This window comes from Condylura cristata, unplaced genomic scaffold (assembly GCF_000260355.1).
Source record: "Condylura cristata isolate star-nosed mole 26May11 unplaced genomic scaffold, ConCri1.0 scaffold00010, whole genome shotgun sequence".
NCBI classification, from domain to species: domain Eukaryota; kingdom Metazoa; phylum Chordata; class Mammalia; order Eulipotyphla; family Talpidae; genus Condylura; species Condylura cristata.
This window is the reverse complement of record NW_004567111.1, coordinates 57,636,017-57,663,892: the sequence shown is the minus strand read 5'-3', so window position 1 is coordinate 57,663,892 and position 27,876 is coordinate 57,636,017.

Here is a 27,876-nt window from a genome sequence, read left to right as displayed (position 1 = left end):
TGAGCAAATGAGTAAATCAGAGCTTTCTTCCCAGAGAGTCAGTTGTCAAACACATACCAGCATAATTGCCAATTCACACTGTTTCTTTGGACCATTCTCCCACTAAAAAACTTCTTCAGGGCAGGCTGGAGCTCGCCTAATTTATTTATTGTTTTAGAACTCCTCCCTCTACTTGTTTCTTAGTTGCAGCAGGAACAGGGAGATTTTTTCCAGGTGGTGGGTCAAATCTTAGAGAGATGGGGGTAGGAAACGGGCTAATTTTCTGTTAGTCTTGACTCTTATGACTTTCATACTCCAAAACCAACCTATCATCCAGTACTGTCATCTCTGCCCTGAGAACACAGCCACAACTAGCTGCCTCACCACTACCAGCTGGTCCCTTGTCTGCATGACTGGGTCCCTTGTCTGCATGACTACTCAGAACTCTTGAAAGACCTTCCACCCCAATCCTTGCAGATGATCTCCCAGGCTACTAGTGTGTTCAACCTCTACCTCTCTATGGCTTCCTTGCCTGCTTCTTGCCCTGAGCTTCAGGCCTGGCCTCATGGCTCATCTTTGATTATGCCATATATGCTCCAGCCTCAGGGCTTTGTCATTTGCTGGAATTATTACCTCAAATATTTCTCACTCCTCCCTTCAATTCTATTAGATCTCTACTCAAATAAGAGGTCTTCCCTGACATCCTTATTTAGAATAGCAAGTTATCCTCCACCACTCCATCACCAAAAAACCCTCCCCCATACCCTTCTCTCTAGCAAACACACATACATATCTGGGTACCTCCCACTCCTTCATCCTATATTGTTTTTTTGTTTCTGCACAGCTCTGTATACCATATACTATTCTGTGAATAATTCTTACTTGATTTTCCCACCAGAATGTGAACTTCGTAAGGGCAGCCACTCTTTTTGTCTGCTGCAATACTCCTAGAATCTAGAATAGTAAATGGCACATTATGGGAACAGAAGGAACACATGTGATGGTCTAGAGATCACCCCAATGCCCCAACACTTACTGGGGATGAGAACTAATCTCTGTGGGTGAGCTGAGCTCACCTCAGTGACATGACCCAGTTGGAGCAGGGTGGGGCAGAGGGAGGGCTCCTCTCACTCAGGTTTACATGCACACACCCCTGGGAGGGGTCATGCTCTGTGAAAATCCACTAACACTTTAATGACTGGTTAATGCTTTTTAAGGGAGTGGTTGACAGCAGGTGGAGTTTGGGGCCACCAGAAAGGGAGAAAGGATGACAGACACTAATAGTTCTCTCGTTTGTATGCTTCCCACAGGTTAACTCACCAGCACTCCATGGCAGTTCTATGACACAAGTGGGGCAAATATTATGAGAGGAATGAGAATCAGAGAGAAGAAATAACATTTTTAGGGTCACAGGACCAGTGGGGACAAAAACCCAAACTTCAGTTCCCTTTCTGACACTCCACTGCCAGGTGTCTTTGGGGTGTGTGATATAGTTTGCTCATCTCTCATTAGAAAAAATAGTGGGATGTCACTTCTCTATGGTTTACCCATAGTCTAATCCAGTACAGCAACATAAAAGTATAGTTAAAAAAAAAGCCAAGATTGCAGAGATAGAATGAAATCAAAGAAGTATCATTTGTTGAGTGCCAAGCATGTACCAAAACTTCTTCTAGACACTTAGCATAAATTTCTTCAAACCCTCAAAGTAACCAAGGAGAATAGGTGGTGGTATATCTATTTAGTAGATGAGGAAGCTAAAGCTCACAGGCATTCGTTGCCTACCAAGGTCCCAAAAGGTAGGTAAAGTTGATCCTTGAACTGAGGTCTGGCTAATCCCAAAGCCCATGTCCTTTCTTGCTGCACCACTGTCTGCTTTTTTAACAACAAAGTGATTTCCAAATTAGGGTGTTCTGTCTTTAGCACCTGTCACCATTAGCCTGCTTTATGAATGCTCAAAAAACACGAAAGAAAGGTGTTTCCAGGGTGTTTCAAAAACAGATCCACAAGACCTTAGCTAGGTCATAATTAAACACAAAATATGAATATTTCCTGGTTCTCCAGTTGCTCTTGTTGTCTTCTGACAGCACATTTTCTTATTTATTATATATTCTTTTTCTACGTGGTGTATCAAATGGAAATGTCCTTTTAAAGAAGAATCTCACCATTATCTAGGTGGACTGGAGGCTGGAAAGTAGAGAATAAAAAGATATGCATTAAAAACAAATAGTTACAGTGGATGATATTGATCCAACTGGTTTCATTTTTTTCCTTTTGTGATTTTTTACTTTTTATATATTGTATTAGTTTTTATTGACTGTAACATTGGTTTACAAACCAGTTTATGATTTAGAGGCATAGACTTACACCTCTTCAGATGTAAATTATCACACCTGGGCTTTCGCTGGTGGCACAACAGATTAAAGTATGAAGCTCTCTGAAGCCACTGCAGCACGAGTTCAATCCCTGGCCAGGGAGCTGACCCACATAGTGTGGTAGACCTCTCCTAACCCACCCGCTGCTCTCCTCAGCAGTATATTTCAGTAGATCTGCCTGTTCTGCTCCCCACTCTGTCCTTGGTAAATCCTCTTACCCATCACACCTCTGGCCTTTACACCAGTTCTGTAAGCATAAATAAATAAATCTTAAAAAAAAAATTACCACACCATTTCCACCACCAAACCATCCAGTATGTCTCTCCACCCCTGCTTTGCTCACTAACCCTTCTGGAAGCCTCAATTGGCAGTCATATTTCAAAGGCTTGTTTGCTTTAAATTTTTCTGTTCTTTTGTTTCTTTATATTCTACACATGAGTGAAATCATCCAGAATTTGTCTTTCCACATTTGAGTATTTTAACTAGCATATTCATGTTGGGATTATTCATGCTGTCACAAGTGGCAAGAGTTCATCTTTTATTATATTTGAGTAGTATTCCATTGTGTATCTCGTATTCTTTACTCTCTTATCTGTCCTTGGGCACTAGGCTGTTTCTATAACTTGACAATGTAAATGGTGCTACAGTGAACATGGGAGTCCATACATGACTTCAAATTAATATTTTTGCTTTCTTTTGGGTACATATCTGAGAGAGAAATTGCTATGTCACATGACAGATCTATACTTAATATTTTGAGAAACCTTCGGGTGCTGGGCCAGTCTACATTCTCACCAAGAGTGTAAGAGGGTTCCCTTTTCTCCATTTATTTTTTTTGCCAGCATTCATTGTTTCTAGTCTTTCTGACATGGTTATTCTCACAACTGCAAAGTATTATCTTAATTGTGATTTCATTGGTGGTAAATAATTATGAGCATTTTTCCTTTCATTTTCCCAGTGAATTCTTTGCACATCTTATCAGATGTATGATTTGTAAATATCTTCTCCCAATTGGTAAACTACTTTTTTGTTTTAATAAGTGTCTTTCACTGTTCAGAAGCATTTTAATCTGATGTCTCAGTGTTTATTTTTCCTTTTGTTTCTGCTGCTGTTTGAGTTGAGTCCACAAGGCCATCACTAAAGCCAGTGGTATGCAATGTTTTGCCTGTTTTTTTCTACATATTCTGTGATTTCAGGCTTTACATCCAAGTTTTTCTTATCAATCTAAACCTAATTTTTGTATATGGTATGAGATAGTGGTTTAGTTTGATTCTTTTGCTTATCTGTCCAGTTTTTCCAATACAATTTGTTGAAGAGATTTTCCTTTTCCAATGCATACAATTCATTCCTTTGTCATAAATTAATTTTACCTAGACACATGGTTTTATTTCTGGGCTCTCATTTCTATTCCACTGTGTGTCCATTTTTTGTTCACTATCGTACTGTTTTTATTATTATAGATTTGTAGTATGGTTTGAAGCCTGGAAATGTCATACCTCTGCTATTCCTTTATTTTTTATTATTATTATTTTTAATAAATTCAGGATTGTTTTTGCTATTCAGGGTATTTTGTGGTTGTATATAAATTTTAGTAATGTTTATTTTATTTCCTTGACAAATGCCATTGAAATTTTGGAAGGAATTGCATTAAATCTGTATATATTGCTTTGCACAAGACAACCATTTAAACAATGTTAATTTTTTGAATCAATGAGCAGGGAATATCTGTTTGCTTTTTGAGTATCTGCTTCCATTTCTTTCTTTCTTTTTTTTTTTTAAAGATTTATTTATTTATTCATACAGAACTGGGGTACAGGCCAGAGATGCAGAGGGTGAGAGGCTTCACCAGAGACAGAGTGGGAAACAGAACAGGCAGATCGACGAAGTACACTGCTGAGGGGAGCAGCGGGCAGGTCAGGAGAGGTCTGCCTCGCCAGGTGGATCTCCTCCTGGGCAGGCGGGAATCGAACTCATGCAGAAGTGGCTTAAGCTTCTTTGTGCTGTGCTTTAACCCGCTGTGCCACCAGGGAGGGCCCTCAAAATTATTTTTTTATTGTGGTAAAAGTCCATACATTATGAAAGCTACCATCTTAGCCATTTTTACTTGACTACTTTTAAAATAATATATTGGACAATTACCAAAATATTGAATTTTCCTTTTATTCTAAATGTTTAGTAATTTTTTTCCCCTGGATACACAAACAAGAAAGAAAAGTTTCAATGTGAAAGTATTAATAACGTGTAAACCAAATTGTTAAACTACTTTTGAAATACATGTATATTTAGAGTCATTTTCCTGATACTTCTAAGAATATTATTCATAAACAGAAAACTAGAAAAAATAATATGGGTGAATGAGAATGCCATGTGAGGGATAGCCAGTTTATATCCTAAAAATACAAGCAAAGGAGAAAATTTACAAATGATTTACATTGAAATTTTATGTAGTGAGCTTATAGCTTAGTTATATTGATTTAAATTTCCCTATACATGAACATAATGCTTTTATCTGACATCTCTTTTCTATTCTTTTTTTAACTCTTGCCAGTTGTACATGGGGTACAATTGTACATATATACATTTTATACATTTTCACAAAATCCCTCTTGTTAACTAAATTGGGATATTACTATATTTCACAGTGTGATTTTTAAAAACATTTAAAAAATTGAACTACACCTCTTAGAGATTTCTCTGTGTCTAAATTTTATTTTATTTTTATTTTTATTTATTTATTTTTTAGATTTATTTATTTATTCATACAGAACTGGGGTACAGATCAGAGATGCAGAGGGTGAGAGGATTCACCAGAGACAGAGTGGGGAGAAGAACAGGCAGATTGACGAAGTACACTGCTGAGGGGAGCAGCGGGCGGGTCAGGAGAAGTCTGCTGCGCCATGTGGTCACCTTCGGAGCAGGCGGGGACGGAACTCAGGTAGAAATGGCTTAAGCTTCTTAGCGCTGTGCTTTAACCTGCTGCGCCACCAGGGAGGGCCTTATTTTATTTTTTAAAAAAGTATGATTGTTTTACATCCTTGCCAGTTTTTTGAACAGTATAGGATTTCTCCCTTTCAGTGTGGCCACCATAATTCTCTTATCACCAAAAGATCTACAGTCTTCCACCATTGTCTACTGTGCTCTTTCCCCTCTCCCCTTTCCCATCTGGAACACCTTAGATCTATAGTCAGCTTTCAAGGGTTGGTTTTAAAGTTTATCTTTATCGGACCCTTCTACATGTAAGTGTTCTACATATTGTCTGGTATTTATCTTTTTCCTCTGGCTTATTTTGCTAAGCTAATCACTCCCAGCTCCATCCATGTTGCTCAAAATGGCCGTTTTGATGATGTTAATTCTTCCAGTGTTTGAACAGGGCACGTTTTTCTGTTTCTTTTTGTCTTCTATTTTTTTTAAATAATGATGTCTTATTATTTTTTTTTGTATATGTCTTTTATTTCCTTTGTTAGATTTATTCCCAGATATTAAATTTTGGGGGGGACACAATTGTAATTGCAATGGTTTTCTTAACTTCTTCAGACTGATTGTTTGCTTATAGGAAAGCTAGTGATCTTTGGCATTTGTAAACTGCTACTTTACTAAACTGTTTATTGTTTTAATAAGTTTTTCAGGTTCTCTTGATATATTGTAATATCACCTGTAAATATTGATAGTTTTACTTCTTTCTCTACTGAATTCCTTTTATGTCTTTCCCTTGCCTTATTTCTCTAGTTAGTACTTCCAGTATTATATTGAAAAGCAGTGGTGGGAGTGGACATTCTGGTCTTGTTTCTGATCTTAAAAGAAAGGCTTTCAGTTTTTCATCACTGAGGATGATATTTTCTGTGTTTTTTTATCATGTTAAGGTATGTTCCTTCTATCCCAAGAATTTCAAGAGCCTTCATAGATGGATGCTGAACTTTGTCCACTGCATTCTCAGCATCTATTGATGTGATCATTGGTTCTTATCTTTCTTTTTATTGATGTGGTGCATTAAATTAATTGATTTTCAGATGTTGAGTCATCCTTGGGTCCCTGGAATAAATCCCAAATGGTCGTAGCGTATTATCCTGTTGATTCATTGTTGGATTCAAGATATTATTGGGGTCTTTTTATCAGTGTTCATTAGGAGGTTGGTCTGTAGCTATTTTTTTTTTTGTGTGTGTGTGTGTATTTGTTTGTTTTTGGTATAAGTGTAATGTTTGTTTCATAAAATATATTTGGTAGTATCCCTTCTTTCTCAATTTTTTGGAAGCATTTTGTAGGATAAAGCACCAGTTTATCTTTGAATGTTAGGTGGAACTCATTTGTGAAACCATCTGGTCCTGGCTTTTTGTTTTGGGGGAGGGTTTTGAATACATTTTCAAATTCACTGGCTTTAACTGGTTTGTTTAGGTTTTCTATTTCTTCTTTATCCAATTAGGATGATTTTATTATTCTAAGAATTTGTCCACCTCTTCTAGATTGCTGAATTCACAGTAATCTCTGATTATCTTTTAAATCTGCTTTGCCTATTGTAATTTCTCCTCTTTAATTTATTATTACATTCATTTGAGTTTTCTCCCTTTTTTTCTTTGTGAGTATGGCTAAAGATTTGTTGGGGACCGAGGCCGGCATCTGGCGTCTGTCAGCAGCCATAAAAAGGTGAAATGGAGTCCGGATAGAGAAAAACATCCGGGTTGTAAAGGGGATGCGGGAAGAACTCCCTGCCCCCACCTTTTCTTTCTCCTCTTTCTTTTCTCACCCACCTATTATCAAACCACTGCTTCATTCTCGCCCATTTTTGTCCCTTGCGAGAACCATGTTATCAAACACTGCTACATGTCTAGTGTCCATTGGCTTTCTCCCTTCCCGACTTCTGCGTCCCCCACCTCTTGTATTTTATATAAACCAGATAAAGACAAAATAAACTCTCTCTCTCTTTCTCTCTGTTCTGATACACGCGTGTGACTGTTTTCTTTGTTCGCCGGCCCTGGGGCTCCGACTCTCCGGCCTTGCTGGTCAAGGTCCTCGACAAGTGGCGCCCAGCGTGGGGCCTCCAGGCTCACCGGCGGTTTTCTTTCTCTCACCGGTCATCGGTTTCCTTCTCTTTTTCTGACCGATGATCCCCCGGGCTCAGGCCCCCCGTTTGAAGGTGTTTTACGTCTGCAGACCCCGTTTCTCTTTATCGGCTGTTAGCTCCCTTGCCTAACAGTCCCCCGGGCTCAGGCCCCCCGTTTGATGAAAAGTTTTTTACGTCTGCAGACCCCGTTTCTTCGCCGCCTGATCAGCGGAATTGACCTCTCCTACGGGTAAGTCCCCCTTCTCGGAAGCTTCCAACTCACTGAGGACTATAGCGGGGACTCTGGCCGTGACAGTCCGGCAGACCTCCGACGTCCCAGTGTGAGGGGAACGCACCCCACCACGGCCTTTACGGCTACGGTGGACCCCTGGATCTTCCTTCCCCTAGGTCCTTAAACTGTTAATAGCTTCTATTTAGTTTTATGGTTGTTGTAGCACTAACACAGCATTAAAAACATGGGACAGGAGCTTAGTCAGCATGAATTGTATGTCTCCCAGTTAAAAGATACACTTCAATCTAGAGGCATTAATGTTAAAACCAAAGATCTCCTCAGGTTTTTTGATTTTATAAAAGAAACTTGTCCTTGGTTCCCCCTCAAAGGCACCATAGATTATAAACGTTGGTTACGAGTGGGGGAACGCCCTCAATGATTATTTCAGAACATTCGGCCCTGGCCCTCCAAACCCTGCCCCCGTTGCAGAAAGGGATATCATTGGGCTAGAGACTGTCATTCCACCACCGATGTAGAAGGAATGCCCTTGCCTCCCTGCTTATCAGACCCAAACGTAAGCCACTCCTCCGCCCCTCAGCTGGGAAACTCCAGGAGGGGCCAGCTCCCAGCCCCGAATCTAACAATGGGAGCATTCACCGCAGGGCGGCCTCAGACAGTGCCCCCCACCCATCCTTTTCAGACCTCACAAGGGCCACCCCAGGCAGCGCAGGACTGGACCTCTGTCCCTCCTCCAACACAATACTAACGCCTGAAATGGGCTATCAGCAACTCAAAATGGGAGTTTTTGGGCCCCTTCCCCCCAACACCTTTGGTTTAATTCTAGGCAGGGGGAGTATGGTTCAAAGAGGTTTAAAGGTCCTTCCAGGTGTAATTGACAACGACTACACTGGAGAAATTTCAATCCTGGTAAAGACAAAAAGCTTTGTTAAAATAGCAAAAGGCCAAAAAATAGCTCAATTAATCCCAGTTCCCATCCTCAGGACTAGTCACTGCCTTATCTCCCCTGAGAGAGGCAATGATAATTTTGGCTCCCTGAACGGCTCGTGAGACATTCTAACCCCCAGCCCAGGGAGGGGCCTTCAGTCCCCCCTTGAGGCCAGTTTCTCTCTCTTGTCTTTTTCAGAAAATACTCGTCCATCTGTGACTCTGCAATCTACAATAGGTTACCTAGTCCAGGATGGCTGCTGGTCCGGGGATACCAAGTCCGTCTTCTGACAGATGCCTCCCATCACACCAGCCACGGTCAAAGACGATGATTACACCCCCCTTGTTGTTGTTTATTATTGTTCTTTCTTTTTCTTCTGTCTCTCCAGAAAGCCCACACACCACAAAACATCTCACATGGCAGGTAACATCTCACATGGCAGGTCTGGCCAACTACCGGCACTCATACTCCATATTCCTGATGGCCCACACTCACCCCCGATTTTTGCCAATTGGCTGCAGGGCTAGACACTTGGGACATACCCACCGTACAACTAGGCCAGTTAAATGGCACAACACGACTCGTGTTTCATGGCTCTAACGTTGCAATCAACAAAATTGGTTTGATGGATGGCTTAAAGGATCTCCCTGGCTTACTACTCTGCTTTCGGCCATAACAGGCCCCCTATTGCTACTCCTTTTTTTACTGACTATTGGCCCGTGCATTTTCAAGCGGATTGTTGATTTTGTAAAACAGCAGGCTGATAAGGTCATGTCGCTCCATTATCACCAACTAGAAATGCGCGACAGAGCCGCTGATCAAGGTTGCCCATAAGTGCCTCGCTTTCAGAGCTGGGCTGGTAGCCAGAGACGGGTAAGATGGACATCTCTCGTGACCAACCTAAGACAGGCAGGTAGACAAAAAAGAGTACGCGTACAGTAACCAACTTTTGCTATGTCTCCTAGCTGATGACGGGTAAGGCACAAAGAGTAAGTCCACAACCTAAGACAGGCACAGCCCCCTGACACAAAATCCCACATCATACTCGCTGTTTCTTGTAACAAAACAGAAACGGGGGAGATGTTGGGGACCGAGGCTGGCATCTGGCATCTGTCAGCAGCCATAAAAAGATGAAATGGAGTCCGGATAGAGAAAAACATCCGGGTTGTAAAAGGCATGCGGGAAGAACTCCCTGCCCTCACCTTTTCTTTCTCCTCTTTCTTTTCTCACCCACCTATTATCAAACCACTGCTCCATTCTCGCCCATTTTTGTCCCTCGCGAGAACCATGTTATCAAACACTGCTACATGTCTAGTGTCCATTGGCTTTCTCCCTTCCTGACTTCTGCATCCCCCACCTCTTGTATTTTATATAAACCAGATAAAGACAAAATAAACTCTCTCTCTCTCTCTCTGTTCTGATACACGCGTGTGACTGTTTTCTTTGTTCGCCGGCCCTGGGGCTCCGACTCTCCGGCCTTGCTGGTCAAGGTCCTCCACAAGATTTTTCTATTTTGTTTATTTTTTCTAAGTATGAGCTTGTGGGTTCATTGTTCTTTTTGATTTCTTTTTTAATTGCTATTTCATTTATGTATGCCTTAATTTTTATTATTTCCTGTCTTCTACTGGTTATTTGTTGTTGTTTTCCTAGTTCTTTGAGATGGGATATTAAGTTTTTCTTAGAATTCTTTCTTGTTTCTTGATATGCGCCTGTATTATGATACACTTTCTTTTTATTACTGTTTTTGCTGTGTGCCACCCATTCTAGAAGGTTGTGTCTTCATTGTCATTTATCTGAAGGTATTTTAAAAATTCTTCATTGATTCCTTATTAATCCAATGGTCTTCAGTAATCTGGGGTTCAATTTCCCTGAAATGGAGATTGCTTCCTTTTCATGGTTGATTTCTAGCTTGACATCTTTATGGTCAAAGAAGACAGTTGGTACTGTTTTGAACTTCATGTAACTGTTGATATTTGTCTTGTGGCCCATTATGTGGTCTGTCCTATAAAATGATCCATGTGTGCTTGAGAAAAATGTGTATTTGGATTTGTTTTTGGATGCAGTGTCTGTTAAGCCCATGTGCTGTATACCTTTATTTAGGGTTATTGTGTCTTTGTTTATTTTTTGTCTTATTTATCTGTCCTTTGGTGGGAGTGGAGTATTGAATTCTCATACTACATTTCTTTCCTCTAATGTCTGTTGTCAGAGGTGACAATAATTGCCTAATATATTTTGGTGTTCCTTTATTTGGTGAGTGCATATTGGTGAATTATGTATTGCTGGTGTATGATCCCCTTTATCATTATATAGTGACTGTCTATGTCTCTTACCACATTTTTTAGTTTGAAGTCTATTTTATGTGTTATAAGTATGGCTGTCCATGCCTTCTTTTGAAGTACAATTGCTTGCTGAATTGTTTTCCAACTATCTACTTTCAGTCTGTGTTTATCTTGAGCAGTTTAGCAGTGTTTCCTGGAGACAGCAAAATGTTGGGGTCTGTTTTTTAATCCAGCCTGCTATTCTGAGTCTTTTCATTGCATTTAGGTTGATTGCTGATACATGGAAGTTTGTACTGGTCATTTTGTTCATTGTTCATCATTACCTTGTTCTTTTCTTCCTGCTTATTCCTCTGTTGGTTTAGATTTTAAGTTTTATTTTAATATTTTTCTAGAGGGGGGGTTTAATAGAATTGAATTTCTGAAGATTTTGTTTTGTTCCTCATGGAGGAAGGAGAGCTTTGTAGTGTAGAGCATTTTTGGCTGGCATTTATTTTTATCTTGGAATTTGTTGAATATGTTACTCCAACCCCTTCTTGCCCAGAGTGTTTCTTCAGGAAAATCTGATGTCAGCCTTAGTTTGTTATCCTCTAGAGGCTATCTTTTTCTCTCTCCCACCATCAACTTCTTTTTTTTCTTTGGCTTGGAGTCCTGAAAGTTTTACTGTTATGTGTCTTACTATAGTTTTCCTTTCATTATGCTAATTTAGTGTTCTTCTAGCTTCCTGTATGTCTATTTGCATTTTTTACCTTCATGTTTGGGAAGTTCTTTTCCATTATTTACTTGAATAGCTTCTCAGTTTCTTTGTCTCTTTTTTTTTACCTTCTAGAGTTCCTATGATTCTTATATCTCTTTTCCTCATGGTGTCAGGTAGTTCTCAAAATGTTTCTTCATTCTTTTTCCTTTGTATCTCTTTTTTCCTTTTCTAAATATTTATTAATTATTACAGAACTGGGGTACAGGCCAGAGATGCAGAGGTGGTGAGAGGATTCACCAGACATAGAGTAGAGCAGAACAGGCAGATCGAAAAAGTATACTGCTTAGGAGAGCAGTAGGTGAGACAGGAGAGGTCTTCTGTACCTTGTGGATCACCTCCCTGGTGCAGGATCAAATTTGTAGTGAAGTGGCTACAGCTAGCTTCACAGTGCTGTGTTCTAAACTGCTGTGCCACCAGGAGGGCCCCTCTCGTTTTCCTTTTCTTTTTATATCTGTATCTTTGAAATTACCTATTTCTTCTTCCATTTTCCATTTCTTCTATTCTATTTCTGTGATTTCTTCCAGAATTCTTTAGTTCCTCCACTGACCTTTAAACGTCCCATGGTTCCTTTTTTTTTTTTAAAGATTCGTTCATTCTTTTCTCTTTTTGCATTTCTCCTAGTTTTTTAAAAAAAACAACCTAACTGGTTTTCCTTTCTTCTTGTCAGTTTCATTATTTTTTCTTTGTGTTGGACTCACTCTTAGAAGCTTTATTATAAAGTGTTTTGCTGTAGTTTTCTTTCCATTATGGTAATTGTGGCAGTAGTTTTAATTCACAAATGTTAATTCTTCCAACCCTTGAACAGGAATGTCTTTTCATTTCTTTGTATCTTCTATTTCTTTTTAACAATGTTTTATAATGTTCTTTGTAATGGTCTTTCACTTCTTTTGTTAGGTTTATTGGTAGACATTTAATTATTTTTGGTTGCTGTTGCTGTCAGGCAGGGACTGGTGTGGCCAGACTGTGGGCTCAGCTGGTTACCAAGGTAGTGAATATGTCCATTTACTGGAGTGCTTCCTAGAAGGTAGCTGAGGATCACTGCTATCAGGTGGGTACTGCACATTTCTGACTGGGGCCTGAAATGTTTCCAAGGTGCCTATGATGTGGATGGGGTCAGGGGCACTTACCAGAAAGTGGCTGAGGATTACTTGTGTTAGGCAGAACCCCTGTAAAGGTCTGAGTTGGGCCTGACTGGTTCAAGTTGCCAATGGTCACCCCTTTGGACTCCTTTTTTAAGTTTTTTATTGCCTAATTGTTTAGCTAGGACTTTCAATTCTATGTTGATTGCTACTTGGTGAAAATATAAATCCTTGCTATATACTTTATCTTAGGGGATAAATTTTCAGTTTTCCACCACTGAGTATGATGTTCGCTGTGGGTTTGTAATATATGGGCTTCATTATGCTCTTTTTTTTTTTAAGATTTATTTATTTGTGCATACAGAACTGGGGTACAGGTCAGAGGCTCAGGGGGTGGCGAGAGGCTTCACCAGAGATGGAGTGGGAAGCAGAACAGGCAGATCCATGAAGTACACTGCCGAGGGGAGCAGCCGGCGGGACAGGAGAGGTCTGCGGCGCCAGGTGGTCACCTCCGGGGTAGGCGGGAATCGAACTCATGCGGAAGTGACTTTAGCTTCTCAGTGTTGTGCTTTAACCCGCTGCGCCACCAGGGAGGGCCTCATTATGTTCTTTTATCCCCATTTTATTGATAATTTTTATCATAAATTGACATTGAGTCTTATCAAGTACTTTCTCTGCATCTACTGAAATGATCATCTGACTTTTACCTTTCTTTTTATTGATATGGTGAGTTAAATGGGCCAATTTGTTGAGCCATCCTTACATCCTTGGAATAAATCCCACTTATTCAGGATTATGATCCTTTTAATGTATTATGGAGTTTGGTTTGGTAAGATTTTATTGAGAAATTTTTGCATCTATATTCGTCAATTATTGGTCTGTAGTTTTTGTTGTTGTTATTTCTTTCTCTGTTTTTGGTATTAGAGTAAGGTGTTTGAAAACATTCCTTCTTCTTCAAGAGTTTGAGAATGACAAGTATTATTAGAACTCACTATTGAAACCACTTGGTCCGGTGCTTTTGTTTTTGGGGAAGCATTTGATTACTATTTCAGTTTCTTTGCTTGAAGTTGGCCTATTCAGTTTCTGTTTCTTCCTGATTCAGTCTTGGGAGCTTTTATGCTTCTAAGGACATGTGAATTTCTTCTAAGCTATACAATTTGTGGTCATAAAAACGTTTACAATAATTGCTTGTGTTCCTATATATACCTGAGAAATCTATTGCAAAAGCTGCTCTTCCACTTATGATTCTATATGTCTTAATATTCCCCCCTTTTTTTATAGTATAGCTAGAGACTTAGCTATTTTCTTCCCCCCCCCCAAAATAATCAAGACTTGGTTTCTTTGATATCTGAATATCTGAGTCTGTCATTTTGCTTATTTATTAGTCTCTTCCTACTGTTTTTTGGTTTTGTTGTTCTTTTTCTAGTTCTTTAAAGTACAAATATAGATTATGTATTTGAGTTCTTCCTTATTACTTGATGTGGACTTTATTGCTATATTATTCAGTATTAGTCTTGCTTTTTCTGTGTCCCAGAATTTCAGGTCTCTCATATCTTTACTTCCATTTTTCTCCAAATTATTTTAGATTTGTTCTCCTGTTTGAGGAAGCGTGTCTCTTCAATGTTTCCTCATCTCAGTCATTGTCTATGTTGATTTTCAATGTTTAAGGGGTGTTCCAGTTTCACCTCACACCGTAACACTCTCTGGGTGTAGTGTACTGTTAGATAATCCTTTTGGAGCAAAGAAAGGGATCTTCTATGTCATCATCTTGGTTTCACCCAGTTGCTTTTAGAGGATACACTTCACGGTGATTGGTTGTTTTTAGCATTGCCAGAATAAAACCTACAGTGTGACTTCTAATATTAGGTGCTTTTTCTAGTGCCATGAATACTTTTTGACAGAGAACATCTTTTCATAAGTTTTAGAATGAATAGCTGACTATTATAGACCTTCAAAAAAGTGTTAATACTCATAATTTTCAGAAACAATTTGCCTGCAGTATTGTGCCTTTCTTCTACAGTGCCTTGTATCAGTAGTAGAAAAGAAAGGAAGTCCTCACATGTATGCAGATCTCTACCAAGAGAAAATGGGGTGTATGTGGGTAAAATTCCCTCTGGTTTATTGTCTAAGTTAAAAAAATCTTTTAAAAATGTTACTTTGGGGGTCCTCCCTGGTGGTGCAATGGGTTAAAGCACAGCACTAAGAAGCTAAATCCACTTCAGCATGAGTTTGATTCCCCGCCTGCCCCAGGGGTGATGCACATGGCGTGGCAGACCTCTCCTGACCCGCCCACTGATCCTCTCAGTTGTGTACTTCATCAATCTGCCTATTCTGCTCCCCACTCTGCCTCTGGTGAATCCTCTTACCATCCCTGAGCCTCTGGCTTGTATCCCTAGTTCTGTATGCATAAATAAATAAATCTTTAAAAAAAGTTACTGTGATATTAATAGTAGCTATATAAAAACTGCTTATTTTAAATGGCATTTTAAACCTAAATATCCATATTTAGGCACTAAATATACAATTGATAATATTATCATATTTAGATTTAGTCTCACTTCCTGATGTCAATAAGTTGGAATGTTATGAAGGTAATCCTTTTACTATAATTCAGAAAGATAATCTAGAAGAAAAGAATAGGATTGTGACAAAGAGAGATCTCAGCTAGACTGGGCGATTACTTGACCATCCTCTTCTTTGCAGGTTAGGAAGCTGAGGCAAATGAAAGTCAAACAGCATTGTATACTTGATATTCCCATCCCAGTCTCTTAATTATGAATAAAGTATTTTATTCAACCAAACTCTACCAAATATTAAAAATAATTTTGTCTTATGTATTTTTAATTGCAATATAATTGTCATGTAATATTGTATTAGTTTTAGGTATTACAGCAATGATCTGACATATGAATATTTTCTTATATCACAATAAGAATAGTTAACATTTATCATCACACAGGAAATTTTAATGTCTGCTAATGTACTTGGAAATTGGAGAGCAATTTGCAAGTATACAATATAATGTTATCAGCTATAGTCAACATGTTGTATATTATGTCTCCATGACTTGTATATTTTATAATTGGAAGTTTGCACCTTTTGACGCCCTTGGCCCACTTTGTTCACTTCCCAACTCCTGCCTCTGGTGACCACCAATATGTTCTTTGTATCTGTAAGTTTGCTTTTGTTTTTGACTTTTCAGTTTCCATATGCAAGAGAGATCATATAAGTACTTGTCTTTATCTGTCTGGTTTATTTTACTTAGCCTAATGCTCTCAAGATCCATCCACATTGTCACAAATGGCAGGATCTCCTTTCTCCTAGCCAGTCATGTGTGTATCAAATGTTCATAATCCATGCCTCCATTGGTATACACTTAATTTGTTTCCATGTCATCGACATTGTAAATAATTGTAAATAATGCTGCAGGGATTGTGGAATATATATATAATCTTTTTGAGAGAGTGTATTGTTTTATTTGGATAAGTACCCGTAAGTGGAATCACTCAATTCCCACCAACAGTGCACATAGATTCCCTTTTCTCTACATCCTCAATAGTGTTTGTTATTTCTTACCTTATTTTTATAACAGTGATTCTAACAAGTGTGATGTGATATCACATTCTGGTTTTAAATCACATTTACCTGATGATTAATAATGTTGTGTAGCTTTCCATATACATTTTGGGCACTTGTACATCTTCAATAAAAAATATTTATTTGGTTTCTCTGCCTGTTTTAAATAAAATTATTCACTTGCTGTGAGTGATATGAATTCTTATCATATTTTGAATATTAATCCCTTATGTGACATTACATGGTAAATGTTTTCTTCCAGATTTTACCAACTTTTAAATTGGAGTTTATCTACTTCATCAAATTGAAAATAATAGTGAAACTTTAATATAATGTTTAGGAAGTAACCAAAACCAAATTTAGGTATACCTAGAAAAAAGTGCTATGTTCTCTAAAAAAAAAAATGCTACAGGCTGAGTGAAGGTACTGGGCTCACCTCCTCCACATACTCATAGTGAGTCTGAAGGAAAAAAATAAAGCAAATAACTCCTGAAGAAAAGTCAGATGATTACAGCAAAAGCTAGAAGTAATATTTAAAGGAGCAGAAGAATGGGTCAAGCAGGTAGCCAGCTTGGGTGGGAGAGATGAGCACAACAGAACTGGCAAGGACCTAGTACAGTAACCCTCAATATAGCTCAGCCTGTATCTCAGCCAACCCTCAGCCCAAGGATGGATTCCAGAAGTAGACCCACTGCAGAAGGCCTCCATAGACATTGGCACAAAACTCCACAGGTTTGGGTCAGGTCTTAGAAGCAGCCCTTGGGCAAATTTCAGAAAGTCCCAGACTTGATCTAAACAGACTTGCCACATGTCTCCAAAGTCACAGTGCAGACATCAATGAGTTATAGGGTAGGTCCTGGAAGCCTATTTACTGGAAGCATCCCCTTACAGACTTCCACAACCTCAGGAATGGTCCTAAAATCAGGGTCACTGGTGACAGTGACCCTGAAGATTGCAGTGAGTCCTGGAAGGGCCCTGGAATCAGTGTTCACATGGTAGGGCCTGGAAGACCTTATAGGAATAGGTACAGTATGGTAGGTCTCCATGGACCCAAGAGAACCCCAGGGAAGTTGCTGGAAGTAACTCAGACCTAGTAGAAATTGGCACAAAATAAAGCAAGCAATAGCATGGGGAACAGATGTGACAGTCCCCCCCAAAGGCAACTGTAGTCCTGGCCCTTATGGGCTGCCACTCTTGGAACAATGAGTCAGTGGAACCTGTTCAGATTGTCTCTCCTTTAGAAGTGGGATTGATTATTCTTTGGTAGGTAAAGGCCATTACAGACTTCAACAGGGTTGAAACTTAGGAGATCCATACTATACTGAACAGAAATAAAGAACCTATGGGTTGTGGTCTGGTGTGGTCTGGATACTGGTGGTGGAAGAGTCAGCTCAGACTTAGGCCCTGGTGAGAGGTGAGTGGAAGTTGTACGGCGGCATACTCCTTTGAATGCGGGGAAAACCTTATGGAGCAGCTGAGTGCTCCATGCAACCTGGTCCCCACTTAAGATAAAAAAACAGGAATTTTGTACTGCATTCACTCTTTCCATCCCTTAGGACTGGTACTTAATGAGGTGTAGTGAGAGAACAGGGACTTCCAAGCCTCTCATCACAAATTCCAGAAGGAAGATAATTGGTGGTGGCACAAATAGGAACCATTTTTACACCCAAAATCTTGTATCTCACCTAAAATCTTCCACACAAACATCAGGATCCCTCCATGCCTCTCCTTATGCTGTGAAATCAGCAATACAAAACAGATCTGAGTACATAACGAAGCCATAAAAATCTGAATAAATAAAAAGTAAATTCAAACACTAAAAATAAATAATAATAAAGGTAGACCTCAAGTAGCAAAGTGAGTCTAAAAAATATAAATTATGGATAGAGCTGGAAAAGATCATGCTTAGTGAGATAAGCCAGAAAGAGAAAGAAAAATACTGGATGGTTTCACTCACTTACCAGAAAGTGGCTGAGGATTACTTGTGTTAGGCAGAGAAAATAACAAGAATAATGAACAGCCATATACCAGAGACATTTTGTAGGGGTGGGTGAGGAATGGAGGGGTGGGGGGGAAAGTGCACGGAATTATGGTGATGGCACATGGTGATGGGAAACCCGCGGGGATTACAATTGAGATGGGGGAAAAATGTAAAAAATGATGTAAAAATAAACTTATAAAAAAATTATGGAAATATGATGATTCAAGAGAGTATGGAATCATAAAGTGAGAACAATCCTTCAGAATCCAAACACAGATTCTTCCATCATGAAAGATTGTATTTTCTCATTAAAAGGTTCCAAACTGCTATACTAAAGAAACTCAAAGAGTTGGAAGAAAATTCAGTAAAGTAAGGCAAAGTAATGCAAGAGAACTCAGAATGGCTAATCAGAGAAATACAAATTCAGACAAATTAATGAGGTCAGAACAAAATCAATGAACAGAAGATAGAAATTGAAACTTTAAATAAGAAAATAACAGAAATGTAGGCGTTAAAGAGCTCAAATCAATGAGATCAAAAGCCTTAGAGAAAGCTGTGGAAGTAGAATAGATCAAATGAGGATTCAATCAGTGATCTCAAAGATGTTAATGCACTAAATACACATATGGAAGAAGAGAGAAAAACAAAATGAAGAAAAGTAAAGAGGTGATTTGAGAATTATCTCACACCACTAAGAAAGCCAACGCAAGATAATGGGAATTACAAAAGGGAAAGAGAGAAGAGAAGAGAGAACATAGTATTTTCAAGGAAATAATATAGGAAATCTTCCCATATTTGGGTTAGGCATGAATATTATATAATGATTAAGCGATCAATATACTAGGAAAATATAATACTCATCCATATATATGCACCAAATGAAGGAACATGAAAAAATATACAGACAACGATTAACAAGCCTAAAAAGATACAATGGTCACAACCCAATAGTGGCATGGCACTTCACTACCCCACTTATATAAATGGATACATCAGGCTGGCAGGAAGTCACAAGGAAACAACAGCCTTAAATGAAGATTTAGACCAGATGGACATACTAGACACTTACATGGCACTGCCCTCACCCAAAGTGGAATAGATATTCTTCTTAAATGTACACGGGACATTTTCCAGAATAGGCTACATGATGAGTTGCAAAACAGGTGATAGTAAATTCATGACTGAAATAATATCTTTTCTGATCACAACAGTATTCAAATAGATCAATCACAAAAGGAAAGCAGAAAAGACTTTTACTATGTGGAGGTTGAATAACCTAAGAGGAAATTACATAGCAATACAGATCCATGCAAAAAAAAAAAAAAAGAAATAGCTCAAGTGACTATTACAACATTACATCTCAAGGAAGTAGAAAAAGAACAACTGAAACTAAAAGCCAGTAGAAGGAAGGAAAGAATACAAATTAGTGCAGAAATAAATGAAATAGAAGTGAAAGACAGTTGGAAAAATCAAGGAAGTCAAAAGTTGTTTTCTTGAAAAAAGAAAAAGAAGAAGAAGAAGAAGCAAAATAGACACATATCTAGGTAGACATACTTGGAAAAAAGTAACAAAATGATAATAAATAGACTCATAAATGATAGAGAAGTTATTAAACACCACAGAAACAGAAGATCTAAGAGACTATTAAGAATGTCTCTATGCAAACAAATGGAAAATGTGGAAGAAATAGACAAATTCTTAGAAGTATACTACCTTATAAGGTTGGTACACCTCATATATATTACAAGGGCCTAAAAAAAAAAAAAAAACTCCACAAAGCACAACGTACAACTCCGCAACATTTGAATAAAATATTTAAAAAATGGGCAAAAGAACTAAATAAATACTTCTCTAAAGACATACAGCTGGCAAACAGGCACATGAAAAAATGTTTAGCATCACTTATCACCAGGAAAAAGCAAATCAAAACCCCACAGAGATACCATCTTATAGCTAGGAGAATGGCTCATCTCAAAAAGACCAGAAATAACAATGTTGGTGAGGGTGTGAAGTAAAAAGAAACTTTGTACTCTGTTGGTGGGAATGTAGATTGGCTCAATCCCTACAGAAAACATTATGGATGCATCTCAAAATGTTAAAAGTAGATCTATCATTTGATCCATTGATCCCTCTCTCTGGTAGTAGACACTAATTTGAAGGGATATAAGGTATATATGTTCATTGTAGAACTACTTACAATAACCAAATAGAAGCAACCTAAATAACAAATAAGAGATTAAGAAAATGTGGCATATAGAAACAGTGGAATACTACTCAGCTATAACAGGAGATGAAAGCTTGCCATTTGCAATAATACAGATAGAACTGGATACAATTATGTTGAGTGAAATAAACCAGAAGTATTCACCCTATCTTCTAGGATAGAAGAAAGTCAAAATTCCAGATGTTTTCACTCATGTGGAATATATAGGAAAAAAACAAAGGTCAGCAAAACAAACAAACAAACAAACAAACCAAAACAAATCCTAGAAATCTGACTATAAATTTGAGGCCACTAGATGGGAAGAAGAAGGGGAGAGTGCAAAGGGTGATGAAGAAGCCCAATGAACTATGTTGGAAGACTTGGGTGCCTTGGTGGTGGGTGTGGTGTGGTAACATACATCTGAATTGGTGTGAACATTTGCCTCTGAATCATATACAACACATAGTATTGTAAACCAGTGTTGCCTCACTAAAAACAAGAGGAATTATAAGCTGTAGCAACAGGGTATGATGAAAATGAATAGCAATTTAAGAGACAAAATAGAAAGATCTGGGGGTAGAGGGCTATGAAACTCCTCTACCCTTGATAATAGCTACTTGAAAGTCTTCCCTCGCCTATCTCCCCATGTTTACCTTTTCTTATGGAGCTGAATCTAAAGACTTGGAAAGAAAAATGACAGCTCTCTCGGATCAGTGGCTACAGTCATTTTTGCTAATTATACAAATTAGGTCATCAGGGTTCCAGAACTCTTTGTTCTTCACGATTCCTGTTTGGGGCTGACACATCTTTCACTGTCCCTCACTGCAGACATGAAGTTTTTCTTCTATCTTGAGCTTTGACCAGACACAGACTTTCACACTGACCCACTCTTCCCTAGAGGACTAATTTTGAACTTCTGCATCAGCCTCTATCTCCTCTTTCATTAGCAGTTATGGGCTCTCTTATGTTTCTGTCTTCTGCTATCAGAGCCAGGTGTTTATACTCTGCCCTGATCATGCGCTATTAAAAAGATTTCTTCATTACTACATTTGTTAAAATTCATATAGGGATTTGGTTTGGGGAACTGAGACTGGGAAAATGCAAGTATTGCAATCGGTAGGTATGTGACTCAGTAAATTAAGTGATACCTCTGAGTCAATTCTGAACCCAGATTAATGATACTTTCAAAACAACACAGTTTGTTTCAAGACTGCAGTCTCTAATCAGCAACCCTGATGCATAGTCTATTTCCTGGGCAAATATCACATTTTCTAATCACCATACGTAACAACAAGAGTTGTTTCATATCAACTGGTTCATTTTATCAGAGATATCATAAATCTGGAATTTGGGAAAATTGTAAATAAAAATCTAGTTAGCATCTACCTTGAAAGAAATGTTAGGAGTGATAAAATACAAAATTTGAAAAGGTTTAGCATATGAGATGAAAGATACAGATACATATTCACACATATACACGCATCAGAGAATGTAGGCTATGTGACCAAATACTCAAATCAGAGTGGTTCTTTTGTATCTTCCTATAATTATAACATGTCAAAAAATCCTCTTTTATATTCATTCTTCTTAGGAAAAAATTCAAGCCTGACAAACTAAGTGGATGTAATTCTCCTAGATCTTTCTGCCAAGTGAACTAGTTTTCTCCACACTTACTAGCTTTTCTGAGAGTTATTTTATTATTTCTTTACTCAGTCCCTAACATTTGAGCCAGTCTGTATCTCTTGGGATCATGAAATTAGAGTCAATGCAATATGACCATATTAGTGCTGACCATCAAGCAGTGAGTTGTTGTGATCCCTGAAAGAGATTTGCACAACACTTTCAGATATCATAAATAATTTGCAACATAAATACAATGATTTTCTTTATAGTTTGAGAAAATTTAGAATTCTCTTGAAAATTTTCTTGGGTGGAACAACTCACTCTTTCATATAGCTAGATATTTGGAAGAGGGCTATATTATGAGGGATATTATATGCTATGTTAAGGAAGTTATAAATTCTGTTAATACTGGAGTTTTTGAAGATTTTTGAATCAGGAAATAAAATGATCAGATTTGTATTTTTGGGAAATCATCATGGAGCTATATAGGTTAATTAGGTGGCTTTTGTAATATTCTAGAAGATAGGGTGAATACTTGAGCTAAGGGAGTGGAGTTAGAATGTGGAGGAGGATGTACACTTATTTCTGTGCAATTGAAGAAAACCTGATTAATTAGATGTGGCGATAATGACGTATGATTCAGATTGGCTTGGGCAATTGAGTGGTGACATCTCAGATAGGGATGCAGAAGTGACTGTGCTGAGGAGGGAGAAGATGAATCAAGTCTTGGCAGTCCTGATTCTGAGGTACATATTTGTGTAGGTCTGGACTGATGAAATAGATTGGGGACATGAAAGTATAAGGCTGGCTGATGATTTCATGGCTGCGGATGAGAAATTCCAAGGGAGATCATGTAGAAAGAAGAAAGGAAGGAGAACTGATAAAGAAGAGCATAAGAAGGGAAATAGGAAATTTTGTTAGAGGCCTGGAAAATGTTAATAACTCTGTACTTGGATTAAAGACATAAATAAAAATTCCTAAATGGCCTAAGGAATTTGGAACAATGATTTATCTCCTCCTTTGTTTGACTATTTCCCTTTTAATCATTAATTATCTTTCCTTGTGGTTTTTAATGTTTTAAGTTAAATCAACTACTTTTTTGCAAATAAGTAAGTTATGAATTACAAGTAAAAATATCAGCTTCTTGACAAGTTTTAAGGCATTTTTTCCTAAATATTTTGAATAGGAGGACCTTATATGGACTTCCAGTTACAGTTTTTTCACCTGTAGAAATTTGAATTTTCCCTCTATTTATCTTATACTTAATAAGTTGTTATATAGAAAATAATTTTCACATTGAAGTAATGTTGGTACATAACATATTGGTTTCAGATATGAATCAACATTTGTATATACCACATTACAATTTCTACCAAAAGTCCAGTTTCCCTTAATCACCATATAATTGATCTTTTTACCCACTTTACTCACATTCTTTCACCCTTGGCCTCTGGCAACTATAATTGCTTAATTATTTCCTTTTTCTTTTATTGAGGTAACATTAGTTTACAGCATTGTATAAGATTCAAGCATACAGTTTCTCACCTTAGAAACTACATATATCACACCACACCCATCACCAAGTGTCTAGCCACTATTCACCACCAACCTATTCCCTCTCCTTCCTTCTCCTCTGGTAGCTACCATTCTGTTCAGAGACTGGACTTGCTTTTGTTTTGATATGAATTTTTAAAAAGTAAATGCAGCTCGTGCCCTCCCTGGTGGCACAGCAGGTTAAAGCATGGCACTAAGAAGCTAAAGTCACTTGAACATAAGTTCGATCCCCACCCCGGAGGTGACCCACATGGCTTGGCAGACCTCTCCTGACACGCCCCCTGCTTCCCTCAGCAGTGTACTGCGTCGATCTGCCGGTTCTGCTCCCCACTCTGTCTCCTGTGAATCCTCTCGCTGCCTTTGCACCTCTGGCCTTACCCCAATTCTGTATGCATAAATAAATAAATCTTTTTTAAAAAAGAAAGTAAATGCATCTCTTCCCTCATTTTCATTCTGGTGCTTTTCAAATCTAATAAAAGTTAATAAAACTTCTCAGTGTGTATTTTTCATCTCAGTATGATTACCATGCTTGTTAAATGTCTGAACAACAAAAATATTTGACTTCTTCTGACCATGATACAGGGCTGCAGGGAGCACTAAAACTGCCCAGAGACACTGCCCAAATAGCTTACAGGTCACTGTCTGAGTTCTTCACCCATGTGTACAACTGAAGACTACTTAAGTTCAGAGAACAACAAAAATGGGATTTATTTAGCAAACCAGGGAAAAACAAAGACTTACTGAAGCCAAAAATGGTCATTTACCTCACCCAAACCAGCGTCCAGTGTTTTAAAGTTCTAAATGCTGTCTCTTTTCCCACCACTGCAGACCTGAAATATGCAGCAGCCAGAGTGGAAGACGGATCCAATTCTTGAAGACAACAGAAGACACAACAGGAGATACTCCCTGTAGCTGCTGAGATGTCCACGGCAGACCAAACAAACGACACTCAAGATAGCAGCTGCAGCAGCCAAAGAACAAATGAACAAATGACCACACTCAAGGCAGCTCAATGAAGTGACCTCCGGGTCTTGGCATTTCCTGCCAAGCAAATGGTTTCAGTTGCTCAGCTACCTGCAAAGCCTCCTGGAAGACTGGAATGGTGGGGACAAAATCACTGACCCCAGAATCACTGAAGGTCCAAGAATTCTAAACACTGAATCTTCAAACACTGAATCCCGAATACCAAATTCTGGGGGGTGGGGGGGGGCGCTTCTGCCTTCCTTTATATTTTTTATCAGAGTCTCCACCCCAAAACTGTGCTAGCCCTGAAGCAGTGTCTGGTATTTAAAGTTATAAATTATTATGTTCCCAAGAGAAAGTCTTGCTGCCACTATGAGTGCAGAGCTCCTCTCCCAAACTCTATGCCACATGCCCAGGATGGTGTTTTCCTGACACTCACTGCACACACATTTCAGCTCACCTTTTTCAAGGGATTTACTTTTTCTCTACTCCATAGAAGCTTCCAGGTGTCCCTGCACACAGCTTTTCCAAACAATAATGGTGTCTGGAGCGCACTGGCCTGCACTTGGCTCTTGTGGTCTTCCCGTACTGAGGCTGCAGTGATGGGCTGGGCCTAGCTGTGCACACTTCCCTCCTCCCCCCTCATAGAGGGGGTGGTTTACCATATCTCTGTTCCTCATGGGCTTCCTGGGAAGTGCTCTCTCCCTCTGGGCTATGGTACACCCTATGTCGCCTTAGCTGAGGCTGCAGCAGTTGGTGGTTTTCCCTGAGGACCCCAAAAGCTAGTCCAGGGACTGGCTGCAAGGCTTTTCTTCTGGCCTCTAAGGGGAAAACTGCCCAAAATTTTGGAAATTTTGTGTATACTCAGTAGAGCTCCTGAGACACCATAAAAATTCTCCCTTTCCCACTGGACTGTTGCATGCAAATAAATAAAGCTAGACTATTACTTCATACCATGCACAAAAACAACTCAAAATGGATCAAAGAGTTAGAAATAATACCTGACACCATAAAAGATATAGAAGAGGGTCCTCCCTGGTGGCACAGTGGGTTAAAGCACTGCACTAAGAAGCTTAAGCCACTTCCACATGAGTTCGATCCCCACCTGCCCTGGAGGAGATCCACATGGTGCGGCAGACCTCTTCTGACCTGCCCGCTGCTCCCCTCAGCAGTGTACTTCGTCAGTCTGCCTGTCCTGCTCCCCACTCTGTCCCTGGTGAATCCTCTCACCCTCTGCATCTCTGGCCTGTACCCCAGTTCTGCATAAATAAATCTCTCTCTCTCTCTCTCTATATATATATATATTTATATATATATATAAAAGTATATGCAAAACACTACATGACATACATCTCAGTAACATCTTTAAAGATATTATCACCTAAGGCAAAGAAAGTGAAGGAAAAGATAAATAGCTGGAACTACATCAAATTAAAAAGCTTCTGTACGCAAAAGAGACACTAACCAAAACAAAGAGACACCCCACTGATTGAGAGAAAATTTTTCACTCCATACAACTGATAAGGTACTGAGCACAAAGATATACAAAGAACTCACATGACTCAACAAAAACAAAGAAAACAATCCAGTTTTAAAAAAGGGTAGAAGAACTTAAAAGACACTTCTCCAAAGAGGAAATGCAGATAGCCAACAGGCACATGAAAAAATATTCTCACCCCTCATCATTACGGAAATACAAATTAAAACCACAATGAGTTACCACCTTATACCAGTAAGAATGTACATATTAAAAAAAACTAGTGGGCTCTCTCTGGTGCAATGGGTTAAAGCACCACATTCAGAAGCTCTCTGAAGCCACTGCAGCACGAGTTCAATCCCCTGCCAGGGAGCTGACACACATGGCATGGCAGACCTCTTCTGACCCTTCTGCTGCTCCCCTTAGCAATGTATTTCAGTTGATCTGCCTGTTCTGCTCCCCACTCTGTCTCTGGTGAATCCTCTCACCCACCATACCTCTGACCTGTATCCCAGTTCTGTAAGCATAAGTAAATAAATCTTTTAAAAAGAAAGAAAGAAAGAAAGAACTAGCAAACCAAATGTTGGTGAGGATGTGGTGAAAAAGAAACTCTCCTACATTGCTGGTAGGAGTGCAAACTGGTCCAACCACTATAGAAAGCTGTATAGATGTTCCTCCATCTACTAAAAATGGAGTTACCATATGACCCAGAAATTCCATTCTTAAGAATCCACCCAAAAGGCACAAATCATTAATACAAAAGAGTACATGCACCCCTATATTTATTGCAGTACCAGTTATAATAGGTAAGGCATGGAATCAATCCAAATACCCAGATGTAGAAGACTGGATCAAGAAGGTGTAATATGTATACACAATACAATGGAATACTATTCAGCAACCAGAAAAGATAAGCATGCCATTTACAGCAACATGGATGGAGTTAGAAGGAATTATGCTCAGTGAAACATTAATACAAAAGAGTAAAATCATTAATACAAAAGAGCACATACACCCCTATATTTATTGCAGCACTAGTTGTAATAGGTAAGGCATGGAATCACTCCAAATACCCAGAGGTAGAGGACTGGATCAAGAAGATGTGGTATGTATGCACAATGGAATACTATTCAGCAACCAAAAAAGATAAACACATCATTTGCAGCAACCTGGATGGAGTTAGAAGGGATTATGCTCAGTGAAACAGTTAGAAAGAAAAAGAAAAGTACACAATAGTTTAACTTATAGGAAGAATATAGAGGATCAAGACAAAAACAAAGAATAAACAGATAACTACAAATCAGAGACTTCCTGCAGGGGAGGAAGAGAGAAAGGGATCAAAGTGAGTAGCAAGAACACAAGGGTCCATGGAAATGGTGGACAGGTGAATTGGTGGGATTTCCATGAGAGCTACAAATGAGAAAAGAAAGCAAACATTGTACAAAAATAAACAATGATGTAAAATATAAATACTATATTTTTGAAAGTTTCCTTTCTTTATGGGAAAGACAGGAAAATTTGACCTATGTGATATTTACCCCATAAATTGGGAACTTAGTGGGAAGCATTGTCACTTGGAAGAAATGCTTAACATTGGTATAAACATAAATGTTAACGTTGGTGGTCTAACATTTATATGAAACCTTTTAAGTGTCTGATATGTAAATTGTCAAACATCTGAACACCTGCAGAAATTGTTTCTGAGGAAATAAATAGGAGAACTATCTCAACTTACATTAATTTTACAAATTTTCTTAAAAAGATTAATTTATTTCCATAGGAAGAAACTAAAATTACAAAAAAAATTAGGAAAAGAGAGAAGA